This window comes from Daphnia pulicaria, chromosome 6, assembly GCF_021234035.1.
Source record: "Daphnia pulicaria isolate SC F1-1A chromosome 6, SC_F0-13Bv2, whole genome shotgun sequence".
NCBI classification, from domain to species: domain Eukaryota; kingdom Metazoa; phylum Arthropoda; class Branchiopoda; order Diplostraca; family Daphniidae; genus Daphnia; species Daphnia pulicaria.
In genome coordinates, this window is record NC_060918.1 from 8,122,796 (window position 1) to 8,148,412 (window position 25,617).

General features: G+C 35.5%; 1 protein-coding gene across 1 annotated transcript in view; it reads right to left on the minus strand.

Moving 5' to 3' along the window:
* LOC124342055 (THO complex subunit 2-like) overlaps positions 1–25,617 on the minus strand; it is a 366,722-nt gene that overhangs the window by 311,588 nt on the left and 29,517 nt on the right. The gene's annotated exons all lie outside the window — the stretch shown is intronic.

The window sequence follows — 25,617 nt, forward strand, 5'->3', positions numbered from 1 at the left end:
CGGTTGTAACAGGTATTTCTGCTTGAGGCGTAGTAGTCTTATTTGCCTGGTTTTCTTTCGAAGTGTTCAACAGTCTTGCAGACGTGTCTGACGTGCTGACTGGTGTTTTAGTGACATTCTTCATTTCATTTGTTGTATTTGTGGTAACTGTTGAATTTTTAAACTCCGTAGGCTTGACCGTAGGTTTAGTTGTAGGTGTGTTAGCTATATGTTGTCGTGCTATATTTGTAACTGGGATTCCTATGGTTTTATTCATAACAGGTTGAATCGGAGGTGGTGCTGTGCGTGTACTAATATTTGTTTGTGTGGTGTTAACTGCTAGTTGATGAGGTAATATATTAGGTCTAATGATTGTTGTGGTATTCGTTGTTTTGACTGAAGCGGGTTTACTAGTTGTAGTTGTAGTCGTTGTAACTGGTTTCTTTGTAGTTGTCGGCAAGGGTGAAGGTAAAAGTAATACATCTTGTCTTTTTGGTTGAGTTGCTGTATGTGTTTTCGGCTTTTCTGGGGATATTTGTGTCTGGTTCTTGTCACTGGCTCCTCTATCCATGACAGGTGGGATATCTGATGCAGGCTTGTCATTCAACGTTTGCTCTGTATGCCATGCTATTATAGCGGCAGCCGACAAAGCTTTCGTTTGATGCGGGTTCTTGTATTCGAAAGAGAAATGCTGACGTCTTATTCTTTCGTGACAATGTCCAAGTCCTAACTTTCCATTTTTCACTGTCAGGCATTTTCTGTTGGCGCCGGGAGTTTCTAAACCGGTTCTGTCTGATGCCATGAATTGGCCTGTATGATCAAATGTTCCCCAGATCGAGCTCGTATTTGCGCATTTTTCTAAAACTAACATTGTACTATTTGCTTTTATGCAGTTATTAGTATTAAAAGGTCTAATAGTGAAATCTGGCGAATATTCTAAAGCTTGTCCCATGGTCGCTGCGTTACTACAGTTTGCTACGGATGTTTGCGATTGAACTAACGGGTCGTTACTAGTTATAAGATTTTTTAGACTTGTTTGACAACGTATCCAATTGGGGTCGCATGCTTCTAGTGTTAATGGACGTCCTATTCCATGATAAGTAATACATTTTATATTTTTATCTTCGCCATTTTTCAAAAGTCCCCAACTAATCAAGTCCCACACAATATTTCCGTATCCTTGGTTGACTTTAAGTAGTCCGCCAAAAATTGGTGAATTTATTGTCGTGGTGACTGCATGTCGTTGCTCGAGGCGAAAAGCTTCCATTTCTTCTAAACTGGTTTCAGGGAAATTTTCAATGATATCCGGGTTTACGTTTATCTGCTCAAATACCCATTGTTGTGCTGTAAGAATATCATGTCCTTGGCTGCAAGTAGTTAATATCAAGGACATTTCCTGTTTGTTTAGTAGCTCGATTGCCGTTAGGCACAAATGGTTTTCTTCGCATATGATTTGATTAGTTTGTTGATCATAAATCCAATGTGATACTTTATATGTACATTCAGCGAAGAATACATATGAGTTATTCACTGCTATCATGCAAAATGGTTCCTGTTTGATTCGGATTGTGCGATCTACTATATACTCGAAGGTACGTCCTTGGGGCAATGTTGTTTCTGGGTCAATGTGACTATATAGCTGTACTTCGCGTTTTGGGTCAGATGTATTGTAATACATGAACACCTGTACCTCTTTGTTGATCTCGGACTTTGTAGAATCAGCGATCAATCTGGGGATACCTAGTTGTATGGTTCCCCAAGCGTAAGAGATGCTATATAATCTTTTCCCTGGAACTGTATCTTCGTCTTCGTGATTTAACAAGAATTTAATCTCTTCGTTAATTGATCTTTCTGCTCGGTGATCACGCCATTCGTTATCTTTTGGGAGGCTTCTGCATAGGGGAGTGTTTGCATGTGTAGCCATGGTATGGTTTTCGCATGGTGCAAATACATTTTTGTAGATTCGATAAATTCGTTCGCTTGTAGCTGTTGGGAATAGTAAAAACGTTTTGGGAATTCCTTCGACTGTGAAGAGGGGTTGACGCAACTCTCTTACTGCTGGGATGTTGTAGAAAGTGATCTCAATCTGGCGAAAATTATCCACTAGGCGACTGCGGTTGGTATGTTCATCCCAGTGGGTTAATTCCAGATATGCTTGTCCGTGCAGGAGGGAGGTTGTTCCACTTTTGGTCATTGTTAAATCACCCCATACAATTGTATTGTGATTGTATGTTATCTGGTGGTCTGTCTGGGTTGCATTAAGCATTCCAAACGGACTTTCGATCGGGCTTTCCGTGGTGTCTTGTCTGAGTGTGATTTCTTCCACTAGGCAGTTTAGGGCGTGGTATTCTCTGGTTGCGTACCATTTTCCTTCTCCTACTGGTGAGGCTGTAAAACTTAAGGTTGTTGCGCCAGCTTGCATTGCGTTTTCTCCACATTTCTTGTTGTTTACCATTTCCCAGCATTCCAAAGGGCTTACGAGATGAGTCTCCTGCGAATAAGTAGTATCGAAGGATCCGACCCAAAAGGATCCAACAATTTTCTTTGATTTGGTCCATTGTTTGCAAGACCATCCTTTCCAGGTGAGGGTTGGTTTCTGCTTGGTGATGAGTGTGTAGTTCGTGCTGAAGCGGTTCTTGTGAGAAACGCTGGTCTTGTCTGGTTGGCAATAGTAGGGTTTATTGATGTCCAGAATTCCTCGAGTCTTGGCTTTGTTGCAGTCGCAAACAGGCATGTATAAATTCGTAACGGTGGGTATAATTATTGCTATACAGATGAGCACTGGTATATGATTGGCCATCTGCGTGAAAAGAAATTCAACTATTTACAAAATCCTTTATGATGGGTTAATATCTTCGTCGTAGGTTGTATCGGGTTTGCCGTAAGGGTGATTTGTCTTGGGATTCGTTGTGGTTATAGGGAGAGTCATCGTAAGTTGAGACCTCTCTCTGTCTTTGGTTATAAAAATAAGGACGGCTGGGGTGGGCTACAGGTATATGGTGGATTAGTCGTCCGTGCCCGTCCCGCGTTACTGGGAAGTCCGGTACTTCTCTTTGGGTAACTCTTTCTGTGAAAATGGGTCTATACTCAGGGGGTGGTATTTTAGGGTGTGTTGAAGATTGTTGAGGTCTCCACTGGGTATGTGATTTTGTTGAACGCGTATTCGGGTAGTTATTATTTCTTCGTTGTGTCAGGTGAGCATAATTAATTTCGGGTGTTTCCGATCTCCGTGATGTGTCCTGATGTATGTTATTTTGGTGGGGTGGTGTCCTTCGACTGGGAACGCCGGTAGGAATAGTTTTTGGTGCTGGGTTTGTCTTCCTAGGTCGTCCTCGTCCTCGTTTTACGGGTTGGTTGAATGTCTCTGCGTGTGGTGGTATTCCAAATGTAATGGGTTCCGTTTTATTCGGTTCAGTCATTCTCTCTCTCTGGGCATTTGGTGGAATTTCAGGTGCTCTTGCAGTGTATGGTTTTAATCTATTGACATGAACTATAGCACGTCGCTGTTTACTTTTGGGAATACTTTCTATTTCATAATTAACGTTAGAGAAACTTCTGGTAATTACAAAAGGTCCATTCCAACGATTAATGAACTTTCCGGCTGTAGGTGGTGCTTTTACTAATACCGTTTGTCCGACGGAATATACGCAGGTTTTTGTTCCCTTGTCATAGTATTCTTTTTGTTTCGTCTGTGCTTTAAACAAATGGTTGCGAGCTAATTTCTTGGCGTTTTCCCATTTTTCTGCGTATACGATGCGGTCGTCGTGTCTGGTGTCATATCTACTGTTGATCTTTATATCGTTTGGTAAGAGAGGTGCTCTACCAAAGAATAAGTAGAAGGGGCATTCCTTTAAGGTGGATTGGATTGCTGTATTATACGCGAACGTAACGAAGGGTAGATATTTGTCCCATTCTTCTGGCTCGTCGTGTACGTAACACGCAAGCATATCACAGAGTGTCCTATTGAATCGCTCAACTAGGCCATCTGTTTGTGGGTGGTACGCAGTTGTTCTCATTTGTTTTATTTTGAAAAGTACACAGATTTCGTTTACTAATGATGATAAGAAATTCGTTCCTCTGTCTGTGAGTACGTGTTGTGGGGCTCCATATTTTGTTATAATTTTGTTTACGAGGCATCTGGCTATAGTTTGTGCTGTCTGATTTTTCATTGGAATAGTGAAAACGAATCTACTCGCATAATCTGATATTACTAATATATAGCGGTAACCTTTGTTACTTTCCTGAATAGGTCCTACTACATCCATTGCAATCCTTTCCCAAACTGATTCTACTGGTGGAAGGGGTTTTAATGGTGCTTTGGTTGTCCCAAATGATTTTCGGCGTGCACACCGTAAACAACTATTTACATGTAATACGACGTGTTGTTTCATCTGAGGCCATTTATATTGTCTTTTGATCCTTGCTAAAGTCTTTGCTATACCTAGATGTCCTGCAAGCATGTGATCGTGGTTTGCTTCTATAATTTCTTTTACTTTAACTAATGGCACTATCAATCGGTTATGTAAGTCAATTATTTCTCCTTTATCATTATATTTATATCGCTTAGTTTTTATTTTATCTTCTGTAATTTCACTAGTTTCTTTTTTCACTTGGTCCCCGTATCTATTTCTGGCTTCAAGTGTATTGCGGTCCCTGACCCCATGGGTAGCTTCGCTCGTATTACGGTCCCCAGCCATTTGGCTAGCTTCGTTTCTAACTTGGTCCCTATGATTAGCTTCAAGTTTTACTTGGCCCCTAACTTCTTTGTTAGCTTCAAGTCGGGTTTGGTCCCCAGCCTCTTCGCCGGCTTCAACACCTATTTTATCTATTAATGATTGACAATATTTATCGGCACGCTGTAGTTTTGCCCATTCACTGATTTCGGTTTTCTTAACATTATCTGGAAGGGGAGGGTCTTGGATCTGTTGTGCGTCTCGTCGTTCGTTAATTTCTCCCCATCTCTGTGGTTTTGGTATGGGCGGTCTGTGAAGAGATACGTATCGCACTATTTTCTCCGCTGCTTTTTCAGGATTTGGTTCGAAAAGTATTGCCGCAATTGTGGACGGCGGGGGTACTGCAGGGTCAAATGGAACAAATGGAATACGGCTTAGGCAATCAGCATTTTGGTGTGATTTGCCTGGTCGATATCCAATTGTCATATCGTACTCCTGGATCTTAAGTGCCCATCTCTGGAGTCTTCCATTTGTGCTTGCTTTCCCGAATAACCATTCCAATGGTCGATGGTCGGTGAATACAACAAACTTTCTCCCATACAAATAAGTTCTGAAAACTTCTATCGCATGAACGATGGCAAAACATTCTTTTTCAATCGTTGCCCATTGTGCTTCTCGCTCATTCAAATGTTTGGATGTATATGCTATAACGACTTCCTGATCTTGTTGTTTTGGATACCAAACTGGTTTTTTGGACTTGTCGGTTTCTTCTGGTGGGGGAGGAGTCTGCATTTGGGCCAATACTGCTCCTATGCCGTATCCTGACGCATCCGTATAGATGATAAATTCGCGCGTGAAATCCGGGTAGCTTAGGATAGGTTTAGAAGTCAGACATTGAATAATACAGTTAAAGGCGTCCCTTTCTTCTTCCCCCCATTTCCATTGTGCTGTTTTCTTTGTAAGTGCCGTTAGCGGGTGTGCCTTTTCCGCAAAAGATCGTATAAATTTTCGGTAATAGCTAGCCAGGCCTAAAAAGGATCCTAATTCTTTTTGGTTAGTCGGTTGTGGATATGTTGTAATAGCTTCAATTTTCTTATAAATTGGTGTTATGCCTCTTCTTGAAATGATGTATCCTAAATATTCGATTTCTTGTTTAAAAAATTCGCATTTGATCCGTTTTAGTCGTATTCCTGCCGTTTTTAATATGCAGAATACTTTTGCTAAATGTCCAAGGTGTTCTTCAAATGTTTTACTATATACAATAATGTCATCCAGGTATACTACGACATATTTGTATAATACTTCTCTAAAAATGTCATTCATTGCTCTTTGGAACGTACTTGGTGCATTTGTTAATCCGAACGGCATTCGATTAAATTCAAATAGTCCTAATTCGCAAATAAAAGCCGTTTTGTGTTTGTCTGCCTCATTGATCTCTATTTGCCAATATCCACTGATTAAGTCTAGAGTGGAGAAATAACGAGCTCCGTATAAAGCATCAATGGTGTCGTCTATGCGTGGTAGTGGGAATTTATCTTTGATCGTGATTTTATTGAGCCATCTGTAATCGATGCATAGGCGTAGGCTGCCGTCTTTTTTCAAAGTCATCACAATAGCTGCTGCGTACGGGCTTGAACTAATCCGTATGATGTTATTATCTAGCATGCTACGTAGTTGTTTCCAAACTTGTGGACGTAGTGCTTCGGGTGTACGTCGCTGTCGCATGCTTACAGGGGCATTGTTTCCTGTATTGATGTAATGTTTTACACCGATTGCCAGTCCCAATTCTGAATCTTTATCCGAAAAGAGTTGCCCATGTTTCGTAAGTAAGTCAAGTACGACCGCTGTTTCTTGTTTGTCTAGGTGTTTGAGGTCAAATTCAACTTTTTCTACCGGTTTTGGTGACAGTGTGTTGTTAATTTGGAACTGTTGGAAAGGTTTTAGGTTAAGGTAGTCTTTTCCAGTTAGTGGGGCATCGTCAATGCTAGCTAAATTATTTTCTACGTCAGCTTTGTTTATTCCGACAATTGGTTTTCTAACTGGTACAGGGTATGGGATTTCGAAGCATCGCAATTTTGAAACTTCTGCTCTACGATTTGTTAATGCTCTATCGATGGAATTCCGTATTTTACTAATCGCGACAGTTACTGGTTTTGGTTTCGGTATTGGGTTTGTGGACGAAACTGCGTTTTCGTTTTGTGCGTTGATTGGACCTAATACAGCTCTGTTTCCTTCTATGTCAGGTTTGTGAAACATGATCTTGGTATTTTCTGGCTGTGATGTTATTAAATCTTTTTGATAGGAAATATATTTTTTAGTACCCGCAAGTGCTCTATCAAGCGAATCTTGGGCATTGCAAAGTTCAAAAGGTCGTCTAATGAACGATAATTCCGGTAAGTTGTTGGTTACTTCACAATGTGGTGTTAGTGGTATCTCATGCTGACTTTCGCCAATAGTCAAGCTATATATGGGACAGACAGTTCTTAGCATTTGCTGGTTTTGCGCATGGTCGTAATGGATTTCCCTATTTTTAGCGTTTACTTTTACGTTGTGGTGAGAAAGAAAATCTATTCCAAGGATGCAATCTTCCTGCAAAGCTTCTATTACGTAGAAGTAATGAAGAAAAGTATGATCTTTATTGATTGTAATCGGGAACTCAAATTTTCCGAAAGTTCGCAAAGCCTGTCCTGACACTGTTTTAAAGATGGGTGAATTATCATTATTAAGCGATTTTCTTATGTTTTTATCTCGTAGTTTGCATAAAAGTTCAGAAGAAAGAAGACTGGCGGCAGCGCCGGTGTCTATCAATCCTTTGGCATTAATATCAAAGATTAAAATTGGGATTCTAAGAAGGGGTGGTATAATATGTTGGGTGGGCGGGGTCAAGTTATGGAGAGTTAGGAGTGAGTTAATTGCTACGTTTTCCCAATTGTTTAATTCTGACGGTATTGGCGGTTGATGCGGGCCATGTCGGTCCAACATTCTCGCGCGATGTGTCCTCGTTTGTTGCACTTATGACAAACTATATCTCTCTGACCTAGTCGTTGGTTGTTACTGGGGTTTACGCTTCCGCTATATGCGTTATTATTCTGTACGGTAGGCCACTCTCTTGGTGTGTTATTATATTCGTTTCGTTGTCCACCGTATCCCTGTCGGGGCCGGAATGGCCTATTTGTAAATCTGGGATTATAGTTATTATATTGGCGTTGTTCCCTAAATCTGTTGTTATTATAGCGGGGTTCCCTGTATCTATTATTATTATATCTTGGATCTCTAAACCTTGAATAAGATCGTCCGTTATCACGCGAATCACTGCGCTCCCTGTTACTCGATGGGCTCTGATCCCTGCTACGGGAGTAGCTTGTGTCCCTGCTTCGGCTGTAACTGGAGTCTCGGTTTCCTTGTGGTCGGGGAGATCCTTCTGTCCTGGGTCTGTCGAAGTGGACTCGTGCGTCCTCCTGTCTTGGACGGCGGTCCAAGGAAGTTGTTCTCCTGGAATCAAAACGATCCACTGCGCTGATAGTCGCGATATTTTCCTGTGAGGAGTGTCGTCTTTTAGTAATGGCTCCTAAATCAGCCAATTGTTGCTTGATTAGGTCGATTTCAGTTTTTTGTTGGGTCAATGCATCGTCTTGTTGCTTCTCATGGTGTGTAATACCCGCAATTACCGCTGAAATTTCCTTGTCTTCGTTATTCTCTTTATTTTGTAAAATTTGTTCGGAAATGAACAATTGTTTGCACAATTGATCAAAATCGTTAAAATCCTCTGGCATTCGCAAATATAACTCGGCTTTTATTTTTCGCAATAGTCCTTGCAATAGCGTCTTAATTTTAATATCGTCCCTCATCTTTTTTACGACACTATGTAGCGCATCTTCTACTTCGGTTTTGTTGTTAGCGTCTAATTTTTCCATCTTTCCTTCTATGCTGTCGTAGAGACTAGTGAGCCTTGACACAAATGCTCTACAATTTTCTTCTGGTTTTTGTTTTAGTTTATTAAATTTCTTTCTAAGGGCTGCTATGTCGAAAGAATCTTGGAACCGTTCGATGATTTCATATCTCCAATCGTCGTAATTTAAATCGTCCCCCTGCTCTTCTGCGTAATTATCATGCCATTCGAGGGCTTCCCCCTTAAGGCGATCTGAAAAGAAACGGATCTTTTGGTCGTCATCCCAATCATTATTCCGCGCTACGTGTTCTGCAGCCTTAAGCCATTCAGTAATGAGTTTGTCCGTACTTTTGCCTTTGAATGTTGGTATAGATTTCTTATCTTCCCGAGAAAATAATTCGCCTAAAACTTTTACTATTGGTTTTGTTACGTTGTCCATGATGGTCGCATCAGGAGCGGTAAGTAAAGTCTTGCTTAATCGTGATGTAAAAGTGGTTTTTGATGTACTTGCGTCGTCGTCACCGTTTTGACCTGCTCCGGTTCCTACTCCCATGTTTGAGATACTGACTCTACGGTTTTTCTTTAGTATTGTGTTGTGTTTTTGTAGTTGAAAAATGGTTGTTGCCTGACTATTATTCTGTGCAATGAGGTTATCTATTATTTCCTGGAGATTTGTTATTGTATCTGTTTTTTCTGTTTCAAGTTCTGTATGTAGAGATTTATCAAGAGAATCTCTTCCCGTAAAGTTTTGGAGTTCGTCTAAGAATTTGGTTGTTTCAAAAGTTTTATTTGCGATGTCCTGAAAGTTCCTTTCGTATTGGTCTTCTGCTTCGTAATAAGCTTTTTCTCTTTCTTTTAGATCCTGAATCCGAAATTCAAGGTTGACTATTGTATTTTCTAAAGTTTCCTGTTTATCACGTAGATCTTTTATTTCTGTTTCGTATTTTTTATTTTGAAATGTAGCGGCAACGTAATTATTATGGAGTTTCTCTTTGGTCTCAGTTGTTTGGGTGATAACCTGTTTAGCTGATTGGACTTCAAGTTTCAATTTAGCGAGTTCACTGTCGAGTGTCTCGTTATGTTTCTGGGAGGCGGTCAAACGAGTTTCTAGTTCTGTTTTTTCGGTCTCAAGGGTACTGTTTGCTTCTATACTATTTGTTTCTACTGCGGAAACGTGTTTCTGATTGAGGTCTAAAGCTTTTTTAAGTTGTTCACTGTTTTCTATCGCAGCTCTGAGCTGTTGTTCAAGTTGTGTTTTCTGAGCTTCGAGGTCAGTTGTTAATTTTTCACAGTCTGCGTTATGGGTCGCGGTATCCTGTATGTATTTTTGTAATGTTTCTACGTGTCTCTGGGAGTCGTCTAAAAGTTTTAAATTTGTAGAATTATCTTTTCTTACTTGATCTAATTTATTAAGTTCGTCTCTGTTTTCTTTAAGTTTTTCCTCAGCGGCTTTCCACTTTTTATCTGTTTTTTCTTTTTCTTTGATTAGTTCAGTATTAACTTTCCGAAGTCCTGCCTGTTGTAAAAGTGCTTCCCGTTGTAATACTGTAGTTAATTCGGTGGTGAATTCGCGCTGTTTACCGTGAACGATTTGCAATTGTTGTACTAAGGGATCTACGCTATTTTCGTCTCCTGTGAGAAACTTAATATAATTTTTCAGGGATTTTGTGGTTTCCCTTATGGTTTCTGGGGTAACGGTGGATTCAAGTTTATCCTTAACAAGAAGATAGACGTATAGGTTTATAGTGTTATTCGTTGCTTTATGCGCTTTCTTTCGTTCTTCTTCTAGTTGTGACGCTAGTTTACGTACGGAGGATGTTTGGTGGGGTTTAGTTATTTCAGCCAAGTAAGAAGATTCAATCTCTACTGATGCCTTCCAATTCGTTAAAAAGGTATTACGGGCAGCAATTATTTCGGGGCTTGATAGGTGTGTAGTTTGTGAAGGTGAAGGGTTGGCGGTCTCTAATGTTGGGTGTGTGGAAGGTGGGTTGTCGTCGGATAGAACAGGATAGAGAGTGGTAAAGAAGGAGTTGAGAGTAGTCTCAGTAGTACTCAGAGTATCAGGCATCCGCTTACCTCCAATAGGGTGGTGCGTTTCGACTTTTCCAAATATACTTTCTATTATCGTAACACCGGTATACGTCAGTACCGAGAAGAACACAGATAGCAAGAAGTCTCCACTTTTTAAAGTCTACCAACAATGACTGACTTAATCTAATTTCTTAACTAAAGCGTTCAGTCTCGTTGGGACCTCCAATTGTAGAGATCTTTCTTGTAATACCATGTATTCTTCCACAGCACACATACAATATACGAGTACACAATATAAAGTATGAGAAGGGTGATCTTACTTCTGGAGCTGGAGCTGGAGCTTGAAGGAGAGCTGAGAGAACTCTGCCTTCAAGTACCAAAACCACGAGTATTTATACTCGAATAGGGGAAGGGAAACATACGTGAACATCCCAATTAAATCTGGGCGTGGATGGTTCCGGTCTCTCGTTTAAAGGAGGGCAGACAAGAAGGAGTTAGAACCTGTTCTTGTCTTTCCAGTTTACTCGTCAATTTACATGTATGAGCTGTGTATGCTCATTACACAAAATATTTTTTAATACCTTTTATAGTACATTCCTTGGGTGTAATGGTTAGCGTTTCGGGTGAATCGAATAAGTTGTGCTGGTTCGAGTTGGAATTCGTCGAACGGCATACAAGAGTGTACCGATATGTTAAAGTTAATCATGCATGACCGGGGATTGTTTTTTGTAATTCAAAGATCTAATTAAAAAATATTATTCTTTTAAGAAAAAATGACTTAAATCAATAATTGTTCGGTAACTTCAAACATTCCAATCACATCTATGTTAGCAGTTCAAATCTTGGATCATCTCAAACTTTTTATTATTTCAATCTTCAATTATATTTTATTGTTATTCTATTTATGTTAAACTATTTAGTATTCAATTTGAAATTCAGGTTTTCTCGTGTCATTTGCAAAAGTCAATAAGCGAGAAAGCTAGAGGGAACTAGAGGGAAATGGAGAAATTTCTGTGGAGGAATACTAATTCTGTACTAAATTTTACTGAAAGAAAAATTATTTGAATACGCTTCATAGCAGGTGAGGAATTCTAACACTGTGCGCAATTTGAGTGAAACAAAATATTTTTTAATACCTTTTATAGTACATTCCTTGGGTGTAATGGTTAGCGTTTCGGGTGAATCGAATAAGTTGTACTGCTTCGAGTTGGAATTCGTCGAACGGCATACAAGAGTGTACCGATATGTTAAAGTTAATCATGCATGACCGGGGATTGTTTTTTGTAATTCAAAGATCTAATTAAAAAATATTATTCTTTTAAGAAAAAATGACTTAAATCAATAATTGTTCGGTAACTTCAAACATTCCAATCACATCTATGTTAGCAGTTCAAATCTTGGATCATCTCAAACTTTTTATTATTTCAATCTTCAATTATATTTTATTGTTATTCTATTTATGTTAAAATATTTAGTATTCAATTTGAAATTCAGGTTTTCTCGTGTCATTTGCAAAAGTCAATAAGCGAGAAAGCTAGAGGGAACTAGAGGGAAATGGAGACATTTCTGTGGAGGAATACTAATTCTGTACTAAATTTTACTGAAAGAAAAATTATTTGAATACGCTTCATAGCAGGTGAGGAATTCTAACACTGTGCGCAATTTGAGTGAAACAAAATATTTTTTAATACCTTTTATAGTACATTCCTTGGGTGTAATGGTTAGCGTTTCGGGTGAATCGAATAAGTTGTGCTGGTTCGAGTTGGAATTCGTCGAACGGCATACAAGAGTGTACCGATATGTTAAAGTTAATCATGCATGACCGGGGATTGTTTTTTGTAATTCAAAGATCTAATTAAAAAATATTATTCTTTTAAGAAAAAATGACTTAAATCAATAATTGTTCGGTAACTTCAAACATTCCAATCACATCTATGTTAGCAGTTCAAATCTTGGATCATCTCAAACTTTTTATTATTTCAATCTTCAATTATATTTTATTGTTATTCTATTTATGTTAAAATATTTAGTATTCAATTTGAAATTCAGGTTTTCTCGTGTCATTTGCAAAAGTCAATAAGCAAGAAAGCTAGAGGGAACTAGAGGGCAATGGAGAAATTTCTGTGGAGGAATACTAATTCTGTACTAAATTTTACTGAAAGAAAAATTATTTGAATACGCTTCATAGCAGGTGAGGAATTCTAACACTGTGCGCAATTTGAGTGAAACAAAATATTTTTTAATACCTTTTATAGTACATTCCTTGAGTGTAATGGTTAGCGTTTCGGGTGAATCGAATAAGTTGTGCTGGTTTGAGTTGGAATTCGTCGAACGGCATACAAGAGTGTACCGATATGTTAAAGTTAATCATGCATGACCGGGGATTGTTTTTTGTAATTCAAAGATCTAATTAAAAAATATTATTCTTTTAAGAAAAAATGACTTAAATCAATAATTGTTCGGTAACTTCAAACATTCCAATCACATCTATGTTAGCAGTTCAAATCTTGGATCATCTCAAACTTTTTATTATTTCAATCTTCAATTATATTTTATTGTTATTCTATTTATGTTAAAATATTTAGTATTCAATTTGAAATTCAGGTTTTCTCGTGTCATTTGCAAAAGTCAATAAGCGAGAAAGCTAGAGGGAACTAGAGGAAAATGGAGACATTTCTGTGGAGGAATACTAATTCTGTACTAAATTTTACTGAAAGAAAAATTATTTGAATACGCTTCATAGCAGGTGAGGAATTCTAACACTGTGCGCAATTTGAGTGAAACAAAATATTTTTTAATACCTTTTATAGTACATTCCTTGGGTGTAATGGTTAGCGTTTCGGGTGAATCGAATAAGTTGTACTGCTTCGAGTTGGAATTCGTCGAACGGCATACAAGAGTGTACCGATATGTTAAAGTTAATCATGCATGACCGGGGATTGTTTTTTGTAATTCAAAGATCTAATTAAAAAATATTATTCTTTTAAGAAAAAATGACTTAAATCAATAATTGTTCGGTAACTTCAAACATTCCAATCACATCCATGTTAGCAGTTCAAATCTTGGATCATCTCAAACTTTTTATTATTTCAATCTTCACTTATATTTTATTGTTATTCTATTTATGTTAAAATATTTAGTATTCAATTTGAAATTCAGGTTTTCTCGTGTCATTTGCAAAAGTCAATAAGCGAGAAAGCTAGAGGGAACTAGAGGGAAATGGAGACATTTCTGTGGAGGAATACTAATTCTGTACTAAATTTTACTGAAAGAAAAATTATTTGAATACGCTTCATAGCAGGTGAGGAATTCTAACACTGTGCGCAATTTGAGTGAAACAAAATATTTTTTAATACCTTTTATAGTACATTCCTTGGGTGTAATGGTTAGCGTTTCGGGTGAATCGAATAAGTTGTGCTGGTTCGAGTTGGAATTCGTCGAACGGCATACAAGAGTGTACCGATATGTTAAAGTTAATCATGCATGACCGGGGATTGTTTTTTGTAATTCAAAGATCTAATTAAAAAATATTATTCTTTTAAGAAAAAATGACTTAAATCAATAATTGTTCGGTAACTTCAAACATTCCAATCACATCTATGTTAGCAGTTCAAATCTTGGATCATCTCAAACTTTTTATTATTTCAATCTTCAATTATATTTTATTGTTATTCTATTTATGTTAAAATATTTAGTATTCAATTTGAAATTCAGGTTTTCTCGTGTCATTTGCAAAAGTCAATAAGCAAGAAAGCTAGAGGGAACTAGAGGGCAATGGAGAAATTTCTGTGGAGGAATACTAATTCTGTACTAAATTTTACTGAAAGAAAAATTATTTGAATACGCTTCATAGCAGGTGAGGAATTCTAACACTGTGCGCAATTTGAGTGAAACAAAATATTTTTTAATACCTTTTATAGTACATTCCTTGGGTGTAATGGTTAGCGTTTCGGGTGAATCGAATAAGTTGTACTGCTTCGAGTTGGAATTCGTCGAACGGCATACAAGAGTGTACCGATATGTTAAAGTTAATCATGCATGACCGGGGATTGTTTTTTGTAATTCAAAGATCTAATTAAAAAATATTATTCTTTTAAGAAAAAATGACTTAAATCAATAATTGTTCGGTAACTTCAAACATTCCAATCACATCCATGTTAGCAGTTCAAATCTTGGATCATCTCAAACTTTTTATTATTTCAATCTTCACTTATATTTTATTGTTATTCTATTTATGTTAAAATATTTAGTATTCAATTTGAAATTCAGGTTTTCTCGTGTCATTTGCAAAAGTCAATAAGCGAGAAAGCTAGAGGGAACTAGAGGGAAATGGAGACATTTCTGTGGAGGAATACTAATTCTGTACTAAATTTTACTGAAAGAAAAATTATTTGAATACGCTTCATAGCAGGTGAGGAATTCTAACACTGTGCGCAATTTGAGTGAAACAAAATATTTTTTAATACCTTTTATAGTACATTCCTTGGGTGTAATGGTTAGCGTTTCGGGTGAATCGAATAAGTTGTGCTGGTTCGAGTTGGAATTCGTCGAACGGCATACAAGAGTGTACCGATATGTTAAAGTTAATCATGCATGACCGGGGATTGTTTTTTGTAATTCAAAGATCTAATTAAAAAATATTATTCTTTTAAGAAAAAATGACTTAAATCAATAATTGTTCGGTAACTTCAAACATTCCAATCACATCTATGTTAGCAGTTCAAATCTTGGATCATCTCAAACTTTTTATTATTTCAATCTTCAATTATATTTTATTGTTATTCTATTTATGTTAAAATATTTAGTATTCAATTTGAAATTCAGGTTTTCTCGTGTCATTTGCAAAAGTCAATAAGCAAGAAAGCTAGAGGGAACTAGAGGGCAATGGAGAAATTTCTGTGGAGGAATACTAATTCTGTACTAAATTTTACTGAAAGAAAAATTATTTGAATACGCTTCATAGCAGGTGAGGAATTCTAACACTGTGCGCAATTTGAGTGAAACAAAATATTTTTTAATACCTTTTATAGTACATTCCTTGAGTGTAATGGTTAGCGTTTCGGGTGAATCGAATAAGTTGTGCTGGTTCGAGTTGGAATTCGTCGAACGGCATGCAAGAGTGTACCGATATGTTAAAGTTAATCATGCATGACCGGGGATTGTTTTTTGTAATTCAAAGATCTAATTAAAAAATATTATTCTTTTAAGAAAAAATGACTTAAATCAATAATTGTTCGGTAACTTCAAACATTCCAATCACATCTATGTTAGCAGTTCAAATCTTGGATCATCTCAAACTTTTTATTATTTCAATCTTCAATTATATTTTATTGTTATTCTATTTATGTTAAAATATTTAGTATTCAATTTGAAATTCAGGTTTTCTCGTGTCATTTGCAAAAGTCAATAAGCGAGAAAGCTAGAGGGAACTAGAGGAAAATGGAGACATTTCTGTGGAGGAATACTAATTCTGTACTAAATTTTACTGAAAGAAAAATTATTTGAATACGCTTCATAGCAGGTGAGGAATTCTAACACTGTGCGCAATTTGAGTGAAACAAAATATTTTTTAATACCTTTTATAGTACATTCCTTGGGTGTAATGGTTAGCGTTTCGGGTGAATCGAATAAGTTGTACTGCTTCGAGTTGGAATTCGTCGAACGGCATACAAGAGTGTACCGATATGTTAAAGTTAATCATGCATGACCGGGGATTGTTTTTTGTAATTCAAAGATCTAATTAAAAAATATTATTCTTTTAAGAAAAAATGACTTAAATCAATAATTGTTCGGTAACTTCAAACATTCCAATCACATCCATGTTAGCAGTTCAAATCTTGGATCATCTCAAACTTTTTATTATTTCAATCTTCACTTATATTTTATTGTTATTCTATTTATGTTAAAATATTTAGTATTCAATTTGAAATTCAGGTTTTCTCGTGTCATTTGCAAAAGTCAATAAGCGAGAAAGCTAGAGGGAACTAGAGGGAAATGGAGAAATTTATGTGGAGGAATACTAATTCTGTACTAAATTTTACTGAACGAAAAAGATTTCAATCTTCAATTATATTTTATTGTTATTCTATTTATGTTAAAATATTTAGTATTCAATTTGAAATTCAGGTTTTCTCGTGTCATTTGCAAAAGTCAATAAGCGAGAAAGCTAGAGGGAACTAGAGGGAAATGGAGACATTTCTGTGGAGGAATACTAATTCTGTACTAAATTTTACTGAAAGAAAAATTATTTGAATACGCTTCATAGCAGGTGAGGAATTCTAACACTGTGCGCAATTTGAGTGAAACAAAATATTTTTTAATACCTTTTATAGTACATTCCTTGGGTGTAATGGTTAGCGTTTCGGGTGAATCGAATAAGTTGTGCTGGTTCGAGTTGGAATTCGTCGAACGGCATACAAGAGTGTACCGATATGTTAAAGTTAATCATGCATGACCGGGGATTGTTTTTTGTAATTCAAAGATCTAATTAAAAAATATTATTCTTTTAAGAAAAAATGACTTAAATCAATAATTGTTCGGTAACTTCAAACATTCCAATCACATCTATGTTAGCAGTTCAAATCTTGGATCATCTCAAACTTTTTATTATTTCAATCTTCAATTATATTTTATTGTTATTCTATTTATGTTAAACTATTTAGTATTCAATTTGAAATTCAGGTTTTCTCGTGTCATTTGCAAAAGTCAATAAGCGAGAAAGCTAGAGGGAACTAGAGGGAAATGGAGAAATTTCTGTGGAGGAATACTAATTCTGTACTTAATTTTACTGAAAGAAAAATTATTTGAATACGCTTCATAGCAGGTGAGGAATTCTAACACTGTGCGCAATTTGAGTGAAACAAAATATTTTTTAATACCTTTTATAGTACATTCCTTGGGTGTAATGGTTAGCGTTTCGGGTGAATCGAATAAGTTGTACTGCTTCGAGTTGGAATTCGTCGAACGGCATACAAGAGTGTACCGATATGTTAAAGTTAATCATGCATGACCGGGGATTGTTTTTTGTAATTCAAAGATCTAATTAAAAAATATTATTCTTTTAAGAAAAAATGACTTAAATCAATAATTGTTCGGTAACTTCAAACATTCCAATCACATCTATGTTAGCAGTTCAAATCTTGGATCATCTCAAACTTTTTATTATTTCAATCTTCAATTATATTTTATTGTTATTCTATTTATGTTAAAATATTTAGTATTCAATTTGAAATTCAGGTTTTCTCGTGTCATTTGCAAAAGTCAATAAGCGAGAAAGCTAGAGGGAACTAGAGGGAAATGGAGACATTTCTGTGGAGGAATACTAATTCTGTACTAAATTTTACTGAAAGAAAAATTATTTGAATACGCTTCATAGCAGGTGAGGAATTCTAACACTGTGCGCAATTTGAGTGAAACAAAATATTTTTTAATACCTTTTATAGTACATTCCTTGGGTGTAATGGTTAGCGTTTCGGGTGAATCGAATAAGTTGTGCTGGTTCGAGTTGGAATTCGTCGAACGGCATACAAGAGTGTACCGATATGTTAAAGTTAATCATGCATGACCGGGGATTGTTTTTTGTAATTCAAAGATCTAATTAAAAAATATTATTCTTTTAAGAAAAAATGACTTAAATCAATAATTGTTCGGTAACTTCAAACATTCCAATCACATCTATGTTAGCAGTTCAAATCTTGGATCATCTCAAACTTTTTATTATTTCAATCTTCAATTATATTTTATTGTTATTCTATTTATGTTAAAATATTTAGTATTCAATTTGAAATTCAGGTTTTCTCGTGTCATTTGCAAAAGTCAATAAGCAAGAAAGCTAGAGGGAACTAGAGGGCAATGGAGAAATTTCTGTGGAGGAATACTAATTCTGTACTAAATTTTACTGAAAGAAAAATTATTTGAATACGCTTCATAGCAGGTGAGGAATTCTAACACTGTGCGCAATTTGAGTGAAACAAAATATTTTTTAATACCTTTTAAAGTACATTCCTTGAGTGTAATGGTTAGCGTTTCGGGTGAATCGAATAAGTTGTGCTGGTTCGAGTTGGAATTCGTCGAACGGCATACAAGAGTGTACCGATATGTTAAAGTTAATCATGCATGACCGGGGATTGTTTTTTGTAATTCAAAGATCTAATTAAAAAATATTATTCTTTTAAGAAAAAATGACTTAAATCAATAATTGTTCGGTAACTTCAAACATTCCAATCACATCTATGTTAGCAGTTCAAATCTTGGATCATCTCAAACTTTTTATTATTTCAATCTTCAATTATATTTTATTGTTATTCTATTTATGTTAAAATATTTAGTATTCAATTTGAAATTCAGGTTTTCTCGTGTCATTTGCAAAAGTCAATAAGCGAGAAAGCTAGAGGGAACTAGAGGAAAATGGAGACATTTCTGTGGAGGAATACTAATTCTGTACTAAATTTTACTGAAAGAAAAATTATTTGAATACGCTTCATAGCAGGTGAGGAATTCTAACACTGTGCGCAATTTGAGTGAAACAAAATATTTTTTAATACCTTTTATAGTACATTCCTTGGGTGTAATGGTTAGCGTTTCGGGTGAATCGAATAAGTTGTGCTGGTTCGAGTTGGAATTCGTCGAACGGCATACAAGAGTGTACCGATATGTTAAAGTTAATCATGCATGACCGGGGATTGTTTTTTGTAATTCAAAGATCTAATTAAAAAATATTATTCTTTTAAGAAAAAATGACTTAAATCAATAATTGTTCGGTAACTTCAAACATTCCAATCACATCTATGTTAGCAGTTCAAATCTTGGATCATCTCAAACTTTTTATTATTTCAATCTTCAATTATATTTTATTGTTATTCTATTTATGTTAAAATATTTAGTATTCAATTTGAAATTCAGGTTTTCTCGTGTCATTTGCAAAAGTCAATAAGCAAGAAAGCTAGAGGGAACTAGAGGGCAATGGAGAAATTTCTGTGGAGGAATACTAATTCTGTACTAAATTTTACTGAAAGAAAAATTATTTGAATACGCTTCATAGCAGGTGAGGAATTCTAACACTGTGCGCAATTTGAGTGAAACAAAATATTTTTTAATACCTTTTATAGTACATTCCTTGGGTGTAATGGTTAGCGTTTCGGGTGAATCGAATAAGTTGTACTGCTTCGAGTTGGAATTCGTCGAACGGCATACAAGAGTGTACCGATATGTTAAAGTTAATCATGCATGACCGGGGATTGTTTTTTGTAATTCAAAGATCTAATTAAAAAATATTATTCTTTTAAGAAAAAATGACTTAAATCAATAATTGTTCGGTAACTTCAAACATTCCAATCACATCCATGTTAGCAGTTCAAATCTTGGATCATCTCAAACTTTTTATTATTTCAATCTTCACTTATATTTTATTGTTATTCTATTTATGTTAAAATATTTAGTATTCAATTTGAAATTCGGGTTTTCTCGTGTCATTTGCAAAAGTCAATAAGCGAGAAAGCTAGAGGGAACTAGAGGGCAATGGAGAAATTTCTGTGGAGGAATACTAATTCTGTACTAAATTTTACTGAACGAAAAATTATTTGAATACGCTTCATAGCAGGTGAGGAATTCTAATACTGTGCGCAATTTGAGTGAAACAAAATATTTTTTAATACCTTTTATAGTACATTCCTTGGGTGTAATGGTTAGCGTTTCGGGTGAATCGAATAAGTTGTGCTGGTTCGAGTTGGAATTCGTCGAACGGCATACAAGAGTGTACCGATATGTTAAAGTTAATCATGCATGACCGGGGATTGTTTTTTGTAATTCAAAGATCTAATTAAAAAATATTATTCTTTTAAGAAAAAATGACTTAAATCAATAATTGTTCGGTAACTTCAAACATTCCAATCACATCTATGTTAGCAGTTCAAATCTTGGATCATCTCAAACTTTTTATTATTTCAATCTTCAATTATATTTTATTGTTATTCTATTTATGTTAAAATATTTAGTATTCAATTTGAAATTCAGGTTTTCTCGTGTCATTTGCAAAAGTCAATAAGCGAGAAAGCTAGAGGGAACTAGAGGGAAATGGAGAAATTTCTGTGGAGGAATACTAATTCTGTACTAAATTTTACTGAAAGAAAAATTATTTGAATACGCTTCATAGCAGGTGAGGAATTCTAACACTGTGCGCAATTTGAGTGAAACAAAATATTTTTTAATACCTTTTATAGTACATTCCTTGGGTGTAATGGTTAGCGTTTCGGGTGAATCGAATAAGTTGTACTGCTTCGAGTTGGAATTCGTCGAACGGCATACAAGAGTGTACCGATATGTTAAAGTTAATCATGCATGACCGGGGATTGTTTTTTGTAATTCAAAGATCTAATTAAGAAATATTATTCTTTTAAGAAAAAATGACTTAAATCAATAATTGTTCGGTAACTTCAAACATTCCAATCACATCTATGTTAGCAGTTCAAATCTTGGATCATCTCAAACTTTTTATTATTTCAATCTTCAATTATATTTTATTGTTATTCTATTTATGTTAAAATATTTAGTATTCAATTTGAAATTCAGGTTTTCTCGTGTCATTTGCAAAAGTCAATAAGCGAGAAAGCTAGAGGGAAATAGAGGGAAATGGAGAAATTTATGTGGAGGAATACTAATTCTGTACTAAATTTTACTGAACGAAAAATTATTTGAATACGCTTCATAGCAGGTGAGGAATTCTAATACAGTGCGCAATTTGAGTGAAACAAAATATTTTTTAATACCTTTTATAGTACATTCCTTGGGTGTAATGGTTAGCGTTTCGGGTGAATCGAATAAGTTGTGCTGGTTCGAGTTGGAATTCGTCGAACGGCATACAAGAGTGTACCGATATGTTAAAGTTAATCATGCATGACCGGGGATTGTTTTTTGTAATTCAAAGATCTAATTAAAAAATATTATTCTTTTAAGAAAAAATGACTTAAATCAATAATTGTTCGGTAACTTCAAACATTCCAATCACATCTATGTTAGCAGTTCAAATCTTGGATCATCTCAAACTTTTTATTATTTCAATCTTCAAATATATTTTATTGTTATTCTATTTATGTTAAAATATTTAGTATTCAATTTGAAATTCAGGTTTTCTCGTGTCATTTGCAAAAGTCAATAAGCGAGAAAGCTAGAGGGAACTAGAGGGAAATGGAGACATTTCTGTGGAGGAATACTAATTCTGTACTAAATTTTACTGAAAGAAAAATTATTTGAATACGCTTCATAGCAGGTGAGGAATTCTAACACTGTGCGCAATTTGAGTGAAACAAAATATTTTTTAATACCTTTTATAGTACATTCCTTGGGTGTAATGGTTAGCGTTTCGGGTGAATCGAATAAGCTGTGCTGGTTCGAGTTGGAATTCGTCGAACGGCATACAAGAGTGTACCGATATGTTAAAGTTAATCATGCATGACCGGGGATTGTTTTTTGTAATTCAAAGATCTAATTAAAAAATATTATTCTTTTAAGAAAAAATGACTTAAATCAATAATTGTTCGGTAACTTCAAACATTCCAATCACATCTATGTTAGCAGTTCAAATCTTGGATCATCTCAAACTTTTTATTATTTCAATCTTCAATTATATTTTATTGTTATTCTATTTATGTTAAAATATTTAGTATTCAATTTGAAATTCAGGTTTTCTCGTGTCATTTGCAAAAGTCAATAAGCAAGAAAGCTAGAGGGAACTAGAGGGCAATGGAGAAATTTCTGTGGAGGAATACTAATTCTGTACTAAATTTTACTGAAAGAAAAATTATTTGAATACGCTTCATAGCAGGTGAGGAATTCTAACACTGTGCGCAATTTGAGTGAAACAAAATATTTTTTAATACCTTTTATAGTACATTCCTTGAGTGTAATGGTTAGCGTTTCGGGTGAATCGAATAAGTTGTGCTGGTTCGAGTTGGAATTCGTCGAACGGCATACAAGAGTGTACCGATATGTTAAAGTTAATCATGCATGACCGGGGATTGTTTTTTGTAATTCAAAGATCTAATTAAAAAATATCATTCTTTTAAGAAAAAATGACTTAAATCAATAATTGTTCGGTAACTTCAAACATTCCAATCACATCTATGTTAGCAGTTCAAATCTTGGATCATCTCAAACTTTTTATTATTTCAATCTTCAATTATATTTTATTGTTATTCTATTTATGTTAAAATATTTAGTATTCAATTTGAAATTCAGGTTTTCTCGTGTCATTTGCAAAAGTCAATAAGCGAGAAAGCTAGAGGGAAATGGAGAAATTTCTGTGGAGGAATACTAATTCTGTACTAAATTTTACTGAAAGAAAAATTATTTGAATACGCTTCATAGCAGGTGAGGAATTCTAACACTGTGCGCAATTTGAGTGAAACAAAATATTTTTTAATACCTTTTATAGTACATTCCTTGGGTGTAATGGTTAGCGTTTCGGGTGAATCGAATAAGTTGTGCTGGTTCGAGTTGGAATTCGTCGAACGGCATACAAGAGTGTACCGATATGTTAAAGTTAATCATGCATGACCGGGGATTGTTTTTTGTAATTCAAAGATCTAATTAAGAAATATTATTCTTTTAAGAAAAAATGACTTAAATCAATAATTGTTCGGTAACTTCAAACATTCCAATCACATCTATGTTAGCAGTTCAAATCTTGGATCATCTCAAACTTTTTATTATTTCAATCTTCAATTATATTTTATTGTTATTCTATTTATGTTAAAATATTTAGTATTCAATTTGAAATTCAGGTTTTCTCGTGTCATTTGCAAAAGTCAATAAGCGAGAAAGCTAGAGGGAACTAGAGGGAAATGGAGAAATTTCTTTTGAGGAATACTAATTCTGTACTAAATTTTACTGAAAGAAAAATTATTTGAATACGCTTCATAGCAGGTGAGGAATTCTAATACTGTGCGCAATTTGAGTGAAACAAAATATTTTTTAATACCTTTTATAGTACATTCCTTGGGTGTAATGGTTAGCGTTTCGGGTGAATCGAATAAGTTGTGCTGGTTCGAGTTGGAATTCGTCGAACGGCATACAAGAGTGTACCGATATGTTAAAGTTAATCATGCATGACCGGGGATTGTTTTTTGTAATTCAAAGATCTAATTAAAAAATATTATTCTTTTAAGAAAAAATGACTTAAATCAATAATTGTTCGGTAACTTCAAACATTCCAATCACATCTATGTTAGCAGTTCAAATCTTGGATCATCTCAAACTTTTTATTATTTCAATCTTCAATTATATTTTATTGTTATTCTATTTATGTTAAAATATTAAGTATACAATTTGAAATTCAGGTTTTCTCGTGGCATTTGCAAAAGTCAATAAGCGAGAAAGCTAGATTTTCGGAGGTGGGAAATTTTCGCCTTTTCTTTAGTAGGCGATATTTACCCTTCCTACGAAAATGAAACAAAGGAGAAATCGCGACAACACCGCGGGGTGGGATAGAAGGGGAGAAATGGGCAAAAATGACAAATCTCATTTTCAATTTAAAATTAGTTATATTAAATGAATTTCGAAAAATTTGAAAATGACACTTGTCATAGAACTAACAAAGTTCTTTATTTTGCTTTTTTTGACGTCTTTATAGGGTTATTTTTTCCCTTATTAGAGAGCGGCAAAGTAGCCACTTTTTAATACGCTTCTACAGCGTGTTTCCAAACTTTTAGATCCATTTGTAGTTTCCCTCCCCTGAGATATAAAAATCTGAAAAAATTCAGGAATTAGCCAACCATTATGGCTACTTCAAAAAAAATTTCAACACCCTCCGTCAAAAACCCGATTTTTTGGGAACGCGGCGAAAATCGGCTTTTAACATAAGCTTCTCTCCGCTTCTCTCGCGCGTTTCCAAACTTCTAGTAGGTACTGTATATAACAATAATTAGATCTTTCCAGATCTAATTATAGAAGAATTCAAAGACCCATCCGAAAATCAGATCTTCAAAAATGAACTAGCCGAGATAAAACAAAAAACTAACGAAAGAGTCAGAGACTTTCGCGCGCGTCTAGAAAAACTCTTCGTCAAGGCCGACAACGAAAAACTATTCCGAAGCGTAAATGAAGATATGACCCTAATAAGAAATGACATCCTAAAATACGCATTTGAAGGAGGGCTAAAAACAGAGCTACTCCCAGGTTACGAAAACAGAATTCCAGTAGACGCTGACTATGCAACTTGCGTAACTACAGCAACAGACATAGAAAGTATTCTCGCACGCAAAAAATCAACTTCTCAAAAAAATCGTCACTCAGAAATTAGCGCCATTAGTCTACACCAAGAATTACTCACGAACGATGTAGTAGAACTTAAAAGAAAATTCGAAGGCCTAAACTCTTCCGATAATTTACAGGATAGGCCCAGAAGAGAAATCTCAGCCGTATCCGACGTATCTTCTGAGAATGGACGACCTTACACAGGTACTCCAAACCTCTCCTTAAATAGTAGAGCGGTAAGATTCGGAAGTAATTCAACAGATGAACGTAATCGACCTAATAAAAAAAGACCTCGACAAACTGAACTACGTTCAACACCTAGTCCCTATATGAACAGATCCCCTAGTCCGTGCACGCCAGAGCACGCCAATTCACACCAGAGCACGCCAGTGCACGCCAGAGCACGCCAATGCACGCCAGAGCACGCCAGTGCACGCCAGAGCACGCCAGTGCACGCCAGAGCACGCCAGTGCACGCCAGAGCACGCCAGTGCACGCCAGAGCACGTCAATGCACGCCAGAGCACGCCAGTGCACGCCAGAGAACGGTAGAGCACAGCAGAGAACAGCTCAGCACTTGAAGTTGCTATAATATTTTTTTCACTTGTTAAAACCATTTTTTAATTACAGGATGTGTAAATCAATGTCCAATACACCATTTCAAGTCTATTGAATCCATAAATTTTTAGATCAAATCATGTACAAAAAATTTTAGAAAAAAGCACATCCCAGCACTTGCATTTTTAAAAATTATTCAAGTTATTTGAGTTCTATTGTCGGGTAGTGGATTTCTATTGTCA